This window comes from Arachis hypogaea, chromosome 11 (assembly GCF_003086295.3).
Source record: "Arachis hypogaea cultivar Tifrunner chromosome 11, arahy.Tifrunner.gnm2.J5K5, whole genome shotgun sequence".
NCBI classification, from domain to species: domain Eukaryota; kingdom Viridiplantae; phylum Streptophyta; class Magnoliopsida; order Fabales; family Fabaceae; genus Arachis; species Arachis hypogaea.
This window is the reverse complement of record NC_092046.1, coordinates 78421023-78428892: the sequence shown is the minus strand read 5'-3', so window position 1 is coordinate 78428892 and position 7870 is coordinate 78421023. Positions and strand designations below refer to the sequence as shown.

Below are 7870 nucleotides of genomic sequence, written 5' to 3'. Positions count from 1 at the left end.
ATCCATTCAGACTTTGAGAGATCATATTGACTTGCTGAGTCAATATTTTATTCTGAGCCAATATGGCATTCAGAGTATCAATTTCAAGAACTCCCTTCCTCATAGGCGTCCCATTACTCACAGGATTCCTTTCAGAAGTGTACATGAACTGGTTATTTGCAACCATGTTAATGAGTTCTTGAGCTTCTGCAGGCATTTTCTTTAGGTGAATGGATCCACCTGCAGAATGGTCCAATGACATTTTAGATAATTCAGACATACCATCATAGAATATATCCAGGATGGTCCATTCTGAAAGCATGTCAGAAGGATACTTTTTGGTCAGTTCCTTGTATCTCTCCCAAGCTTCATAGAGGGACTCACCTTCTTTCTGTTTGAAGGTTTAAACATCCACTCTAAGCTTACTAAGCTTTTGAGGAGGAAAGAACTTGGCTAAGAAAGCCGTGACCAGCTTATCCCAAGAGTTCAGGCTGTCTTTAGGTTGAGAGTCCAACCATATTCTAGCTCTATCTCTTACAGTAATTGGGAAAAGTATAAGCCTGTAGACCTCGGGATCAACCCCATTGGTCTTAACAGTATCACAGATCTGCAAGAATTCAGTTAAGAACTGAAAAGGATCTTCTGATGGAAGTCCATGAAACTTGCAGTTCTGTTGCATCAGAGAAACTAATTAAGGCTTTAGCTCAAAATTTTTTGCTCCAATGGCAGGGATTGAGATGCTTCTTCCATGTAAGTTGGAATTTGGTGCAGTAAAGTCACCAATCATCTTCCTTGCATTGTTATTATTTTTGGCCATGTCTCCTTCTTTTTCGAAAATTTCACTAAAGTCCCCTTCAGAGTGTTGTGTTTTAGCTTCTCTTAGCTTCCTCTTCAGAGTCCTTTCAGGTTCTGGATCAGCTTCAACAAGAATGTTCTTATCATTGTTCCTGCTCATATGAAAAAGAAGAGAATAGAAAAGAAAATATGGAATCCTCTATGTCATAGTATAGAGATTCCTTTATGTGAGTAGAAAAAGAGGAGAATAGAAGAAGGAGAAGAGAAAGATTCGAAAATTAATTAAAATAAAATAAAAATGTTTTTGTTTTTTAATAAAATTAGATTAAAATTTAAAACAATTAGTTAATTAAAAAAATTTTGAAAAAAGGGGGAAGGAGTTTTCGAAAATTAGAGAGAGAAAATTAGTTAGGTGATTTTGAAAAAGATATGATTGAAATAGAAAATTTTTTAAAATCAAACAGAAAGTCAGGTAGTTAATTGAAAAAAAAGATTTGAAAATCAAACTTTTGAAAAGATAAGAAGTTAGAAAGGATTTTGAAAATTGATTTTTGAAAAAGATATGATTGCAATTTATTTAAAAAAAATATGATCGAAAAGATATGATTGAAGAAGAAATTAAAAAGATTTGATTTTGAAAAAGATTTTAAAATTAGCAATCAAAAAGATATGATTGAAAATTAAAAAGATATGATTTTGAAAATTAAAGTTGATTACTTGACTAACAAGAAACAAAAAGATATGATTTTAAAATTTAAAGATTGAACCTTTCTTAATAGGCAAGTGACAACTTGAAATTTTTGAATCTAAAAATTAAATGTTAGTGAGATTTTCGAAAATATGAAGTAAGAATAGGAAAAAGATTTTGAAAATCAATTTTAAAAAAAAATTCGAAAATATATAAAAATAAATGAAAAAGATTTGAAAAGATAGAATTTTGAAATTGAAATTTATGAGTAAAACAAGAAAAGATATATTTTTTATTTTTGAATTTTTAATGATGAGAGAGAAAAACACTAAATTGAAACAAAACATAAACATTATGAATCAAAATGACTAATGCATGCAAGAACACTTTGAATGTCAAGATGAACACCAAGAACACTTTGAAGATCAAGATGAACATCAAGACTTATTTTTGAAAATTTTTAAGAAAAGAAAAACATGCAAGACACCAAACTTAGAAATTTGATACTAGACTCAAACAAGAAACATCAAATTTTTGGTTTTTTTTATTTTATTAAAATTCTTTTTTTGTATTTTTTTCGAAAATTATTTTGGGAAAAACGAAAAAGAAGAAATTTTTTGTATTATTTTCAAAAATAAGAAATAAAAAGCTTAAAAATAAAATAAAATTACCTAATCTGAGCAACAAGATGAACCGTCAGTTGTCCAAACTCGAACAATCCCCGGAAACGGCGCCAAAAACTTGGTGCACGAAATTGTGATCCTTAACAACGGCGCCAAAAACTTGGTGCTCAGAACGTAATTCACACACTTTGTCACAACTCCGCACAACTAACCAGCAAGTGCACTGGGTCATCCAAGTAATAAACCTTACGTGAGTAAGGGTCGATCCCACAGAGATTGTCGGCTTGAAGCAAGCTATGGTCACCTTGTAAATCTCAGTCAGGCGGATTCAATTGGTTATGGGGATTTAATAATAAAAAGATAAATAAAACATAAAATAAAGATAGAGGTACTTATGTAACTCATTGGTGAGAATTTCAGATAAGCGTATAGAGATGCTTTCGTTCCTCCTGAATTTCTGCTTTCCTGCTGTCTTCATCCAATCAATCCTACTCCCTTCCATGGCAAGCTGTATGTTGGGCATCACCGTTGTCAATGGCTACATCCCGTCCTCTCTGTGAAAATGGTCCAATGCGCTGTCACTGCATGGCTAATCATCTGTCAGTTCTCGATCATACTGGAATAGGATTTACTATCCTTTTGCGTCTGTCACTATGCCCAGCACTCGTGAGTTTGAAGCTCATCACAGCCATCCCTTCCCAGATCCTACTTGGAATACCACAGACAAGGTTTAGACTTTCCAGATCTCAGGAATGGCCATCCATGGGTTCTAACTTATACCACGAAGACTCTAATATCTCGGACTCGGTCCCCTGTATTAGATATCTAAGAGATACTCTCGTCTTCATGTAGAGCGGAAGTGGTTGTCAGGCACGCATTCATAGGTGAGAATGTTGATGAGCATCACATAATCATCACATTCATCATGTTCTTGGGTGCGAATGAATATCTTAGAATAGGAATAAGCTTGAATTGAATAGAAAAACAATAGTACTTTGCATTAATACTCAAGGAACAGCAGAGCTCCACACTTTAATCTATGGTGTGTAGAAACTCTACCGTTGAAAATACATAAGTAATAATGGTCCAGTCATGGCCAAATGGCCAGCCTCCAAAATGTGATCAAAGGATCAAAAGATAATCCAAAGATAGATCCGAAGATGTAAATACAATAGTAAAAAATCCTATTTATACTAAACTAGTTACTAGGGTTTACAGAAATGAGTAAATGATGCAGAAATCTACTTCCGGGGCCCACTTGGTGTGTGCTTGGGCTGAGCATTGAGCTTTACACGTGTAGAGGCTTCTCTTGGAGTTGAACTCCAGTTTGTAACCTGTTTCTGGCGTTTAACTCCACTTTGCAACCTGTTTCTGGCGTTTAACTCCAGAATAGGGCAGAAAGCTGACGTTCTCAACGCCAGTTTTCGTCGTCTAAACTCGGGCAAAGTATGGACTATTATATATTGCTGGAAAGCCCTGGATGTCTACTTTCCAACGCAATTGAGAGCGTGCCATTTGGAGTTCGGTATCTCCAGAAAATCCACTTTGAGTGCAGGGAGGTCAGAATCCAACAGCATCTGCAGTCCTTCTTCAGCCTCTGAATCTGATTTTTGCTCAAGTCCCTCAATTTCAGTCAGAAAATACCTGAAATCACAGAAAAACACATAAACTCATAGTAAAATCCAGAAATGTGATTTTTATTTAAAAACTAATAAAAATATATTAAAAACTAACTAAATTATACTAAAAACTATGTAAAAGCAATGTCAAAAAGCGTATAAATTATCCGCTCATCACCAAGCTTCACATAAGCAAAAGTGAACGTTTTTCTCAAGTTAATTGGATCCTAAAACATCAGAAATAAAAAAAATTCAACATTCCTACTCAAAATTTGAAAATTGGGAGAAGAGGAGACTGAGAGTGATTAAACAAGCTACCAGTGAAATTGTTCTGATAGAAACGTAGAGCTCGACGTGGTGAACACGTGGTTGCAAACGGTGCGGCGATCGGAGCTCGGACGGAGAAGTTACGGGAGTTGGAAATTTACGTAAGGGTTACGGGAGTGTTTCTCATTTTTCTTCTCCCTGGAAGCTGAAGGCTTCGTTGCTGCTGTAATGAGGGAGAAGACAAAGCTGGGTTCATTTAATAGGTCGGTCCGGTTGGACCAACGGCCCGGTTTGGGCCTGGTTCGGCCCGTTCGGTCCAATCTCGGATCGTTTTCTTTGAAATTAGGGTCAAAATTCTCGTTTCGATGAGCTCTATCCTAATTTGATATAATATTCGCATTTCTAATCTTCCTTATTAAAAACTAATTTATTGACTAATTATCTACTAATTTATCGGGGTTTACATCCTACCCACCTAACAAAGAATTTTGCCCTCAAAATTCAAATTCAGTTACCTGAAAAGAGATGTGGGTAGTCCCTTCGCATATCTGATTTGAGTTCCCAAGTATGTTCCTCGATACCAACTCGAATCCAAGCTACTTTTACCAATGATACTTCTTTGCCGTGTAATTATTTAACATTAGTGTCATCAATTCTCACCGGAGTTACTGGAAGTGTTAGATCTTCTCTTACTTGGATTGGTTCCGGTTCCAGAACATGACTTACATCAGGAGTATACTTTCGAAGCTGTGACACATGAAACACGTCATGCAAATTAGAAAGATACGATGGTAAGGCAATTCAATAAGCCACTGGCCCAATTCTTTTCAGGATCTCAAACGGTCTAATATAACGGGGATTCAGTTTCTTAGTCTTAATAGCTCTTCCCACTCCAGTGGTTGGTGTAACCTTCAGAAAGACATGCTCCCCTTCTTCAAATTCCAAAGGCTTTCGCCTTTGATCAGCATAGCTCTTCTGACGGCTTTGGGATATAAGTATTCAACTACGAATCTTCTTTATCTGTTCAGTAGTTTTAGCTATCATCTCAGGCCCTAACAAACTTCTTTCTCCAATTTCATACCAACATAGTGGAGACTGACATTTTCTGCCATACAAAGCTTCATATGGAGCCATTTCGATGCTCACATGGTAACTATTATTATAAGCAAATTCCACTAATGGCATATACTGATCCCAGCTCGCCGGCTGGTCCAAAACACAAGCCCTTAGCATATCCTCCAAGGTCTGAATAGTTCTCTCTGATTGACCATCTGTCTGAGGGTGATACGCAGTACTCAAACTTAATTGAGTCCCAAATACATGCTGAAAAGCTCCCTAGAACCTTGATGTAAAACGAGGATCCCTGTCAGATATAATGGTGGAAGGCACGCCATGTAACCTAACAATCTCTTTGATATACATTCGAGCTAATTCTTCCATTATGCAACTTATTCGGATAGGGAGAAAGTGAGCTGATTTTATCAGTCGATCTACAACCACCCAAAGAGCGTCACAACAAGACTGGGTTCTAGGCAAACCTATTACAAAATCCATTGTGATACTTTCCCATTTCCATTGTGGAATCTCTAAAGGATGAAGGGTTCCTGATGGTCTCTGATGCTCAATCTTAACCTTCTGACACATTAAACATTTAGATACATGCAATGCCACATCATTCTTTATTCTTGGCCACCAGAACATTGCTTTCAGATCCTGGTACATTTTGTTGCTTCCTAGATGAATTGAAAATCCGCTCTTATGAGCTTCCTTCAAGATACTCTGTCGCAGGTCTCCGACATTGGGTACTACAATCCGGTTCTTGAACCTCCACAAACCATTCTGTCCTTCTGACACTCTCCACTGTTTTCCCTGTTTAATTACCGGTAATATCTTACGTAATGCTTCATTATCTTGATGAGCCTTCAGAAGTTCTGATTTAAAATCACTTGAAATCTGCAACTGACTCAGACATAGAATTCTAGATTCTTCTCTAACCCCCAAATTCAAACCTTGAAATGGCTTTAGTAACTCTTCTTCCCGTAGCATCATCTAAGCTGCATATAAAGACTTTCGACTCAAGGCGTCCGCCACAACGTTCGCTTTTCCTGGATGATAATTCAATACAAAATCATAATCCTTCAGAAGCTCCATCCATCTCCTCTGACGCATATTCAATTCCTTCTGCTAAAAAAGATACTTCAAACTCTTATGGTCTGAGAAAACGTGGAACTTGACACCATAGAGATAGTGTCTCCAAATCTTTAGAGCAAACACAACAGCAGCAAGTTCCAAATCATGTGTCAGGTAGTTCATCTCATGCGGCCTTAACTGCCGTGAGGCGTATGCTACAATATTCCAATGCTATATCAGAACGTACCCCAAACCCTTCAGTGATGCATCACAATACACTTCAAACGGTTCACTTGGTTCAGGCAATACCAACACAAGTGTAGTAGTCAACCTGTGCTTCAATGCTCTTCTTCAGTCTTAGAATAAACAAGAATATCATCAATGAAGACAATAACAAACTTGTCCAAATACGGCCAGAAAATTCTATTCATATAATCCATGAATACTGCTGGAGCATTAGTTAATCTGAAAGACATTACCGTATACTGATAATGACCATAACGTGTCCTGCAAGCACTTTTTAGAATATCTTAATCTCTAACCCTTATCTGATGATACCCGGATCGCATATCAATCTTAGAAAACACACCTGCACCTTGTAACTGATCCATTAGGTCGTCGATTCTAGGCAACGGATATTTATTCTTCACAGTGATCTTATTCAATTGCCGATAATCGACACACAAGTGCATACACCTATCCTTCTTCTTTACCAGTAACACTGGCACTCCCCACGGAGAAACACTTGGTCGAATAAAATGCTTACCCAATAGATCTTCCAGCTGAGACTTCAGTTTAACCATTTCTAAAGGTGACATCCTGTAAGGAGTAATCGAAATTGGACCGGCTCCAGGCACTAATTCAATTGCAAACTCAACCTCTCGGTTAGGTGGAAATTCATTTATATTATCCGAAAACTCACATACAACCGGAATCTGCTCTAAATTCTGATCGTCACCTGATACTCCCGCAGTTAATAACATAATACCCTGACATTCAGTTCCAGAACAGTTTACTATCATAGACAAATAATAACTATTTACCACAACCGGCGCTTCTGATCCTTTCGGCATAAACTGTACTGATTTCTCAGAATAATCAAGCAAAACATGATTCTTGGATAACCAATCTAATCCCAAGATGAGATCAAGACCAGTCATCGGCAAACAAATCAAATCATTGATGGGTGGAAAAGCGATTTCCACACAAAAACTCCCCGGCAAGTGTACCAGGTTTCATCAAGTAGTAAAACTCACTTAGAGTGAGGTCGATCCCACAGGGATTGATGGATCAAGCAACTTTAGTGAGTGATTAGTTTAGATAAGCTAACATTGGTGAATTGGGTGAAAATTTGATAACAGAATGTAAAGTGCAGGGAATTTAAAGTTGCAGAAGGTAAATTACAGTGAAAGTGAATCAAGCTCAATGTGAATGTGAAGTTGCAGAAGAAGAGAATTGCTCAGAATTGCAGAAAGAATTAAATCATATTTGAATTAAGAACAGAAATGTAAAGTTGCAGAGAAGTAGAAGTGCAGAAGAGTAAATCAAGCTCAATGAAAATGAAACTGTGAAATTGAATTGAAATACTTGAAATGGAAAAGTTTGCAGAAAAATTAAAAGTGTTTCAAAGAAAGCTTTCTATTCTATCCTACTCCTATTGCTTTCTAGCAGAGCCAGCCTTCTTAATGAAATGGAATTGATGCCTTTATATAGGCTTTACAAAATGAAAATGAAATTAAAATTGAAAACAAATTACAATTAAATGAAAT

At 36.8% G+C, this 7870-nt stretch overlaps 1 non-coding gene across 1 annotated transcript; it reads left to right on the top strand.

Annotated features, from left to right (window-relative positions):
- The first annotated feature begins 295 nt into the window (after positions 1 to 295).
- On the top strand, positions 296 to 403 carry LOC112725822 (small nucleolar RNA R71). Its single transcript, XR_003164904.1, has one exon. It is a non-coding gene; the product is annotated as a small nucleolar RNA R71 (small nucleolar RNA).
- Positions 404 to 7870: the final 7467 nt, after the last annotated feature.